The following is a 1,633-nucleotide window of genomic DNA, read 5'->3' as shown; positions in this document are numbered from 1 at the left end:
TAACCTTTGCCAATCCAAAGAGTGAAAAATTGTATCTTACTTTTGAACTTACACTTTCTCTGGATTCCTGGTGAAGTTTTCATATATTTATTGACCACATATTTTAAGGTTTTTTTTTTAAGATTTTATTTATTTGACAGAGAGGGAGCACTAGAGGGAGTGTGAGAGGCGGAAGCAGGCTCCCTGCTGAGCAGGGAGCCCAATGTCGGACTTGATCCCAGGACTCAGGGACCATGACCTGAGCTGAAGGCAGATGCTTAACCAACTGAGCCACCCAGGCGCCCCGTAAGTTCTTATTTTTTAAGGAAACTTTTTTACTGAAGTATAACGTACAAACAGAAAAATACCCAAATCATAAGGTGCTTTTTTATGAGTTTAAACAAACAACACATGAGGTAACCAGCACCTAGGCCCATTTACCAGCCTCTGGGGAAAACTCCCTTTGTCCTCTCCCACTCACTATTTCCCCTCCAAAATTTAGGGAATTCATTTTGCCTGTTTTTGAACATGATGTAAATGAGATCACACAGTATGCTCTTTTGTGATTGGCTTCTTTTTTCAACATATTTATGAGAGGTCTTTTTCATATTTTCTGGAGATAATCCTTTGGTATATAATATTTTAGAAGAAAATATAGGAGAATGTACTATTACCTACTTAATTTTAAAATGGGCACACTTTTTATTTATTTAAATAAAGATATTCAAGGGGAAAACTGCAGACCACTATCAACCTAAGCTATAAAACCTACAGAACCAGAGGTTTGATATGCTAATTATGTTTCCCCCCACAAAATCCATTTAATATATATCTTTATAAACATGTTCATACATTCACTACCTAAATCCTCTCATGCACCACCTGTGTGTGTGTGTGGAGATTTGTTTTTGCTTTTGTTTTTTGGGGGCAGGAGGGAAGATAATGCAATCACATTCTTCATTCCTTCCTATATCCAATGACTACTTATCTACTCTGCAGCCAGGTCTTGTTCTAGGTTCTAAAATTCTAAAATCCTAATGCCTTCACCTTTTTTTTTTTTTTTTGGTAATATATTTTAAATGTCTGCCCTTAACAAATTAATGCTTTTAACAGAAAAAAAAAATGCTGCCAATAGAATTGTTCCATACGCAAGATAATTACAGGATCCAGAAAATACATTGTTTCCGAGTGCGCTACAGACAATGTGATATGGTAATGAGAGTTTAAAGCCGCCTAATAGATGCTTTCTTCTCTTAGTGCTTCTGTCCCTGTAATGGAAACATTTGTGCCTTTTTTACTACACAACTAATTATGTCTCTTATAGGAATATCAAAAAGTGCAAATGAACAAAACAAGAGGGAAGAAGTTTGCAATGGGGGCGGGGTTATATTTCAAAAGGTGACAAAACAGTCCCACTCCCAAGTAACTAAATTAGTATTAGCAGATGACTCAGATTTAGAGACTCAGCCACACCACGTGCGAACCACTCAGGGCTTAAACTCAGGCCTCCCCTGTGGCCTCAGGCTTCGCTCCCGCCTCTAAATTGGCCCCGCCCCGCCCCGCCCCGCCCTTCCACAGGCCCCGCCCCCAAGCCCGCCCCCAGGCCCCGGTTATTCCCAGCTCTCGCGAGAACGCATCCCGGAAGTTTCGGGGC

The sequence above is a fragment of the Phoca vitulina genome, unplaced genomic scaffold, assembly GCF_004348235.1.
Source record: "Phoca vitulina isolate PV1807 unplaced genomic scaffold, GSC_HSeal_1.0 scaffold46, whole genome shotgun sequence".
Taxonomy (NCBI): Eukaryota; Metazoa; Chordata; class Mammalia; order Carnivora; family Phocidae; genus Phoca; species Phoca vitulina.
Note: the sequence above shows the minus strand (reverse complement) of the source record.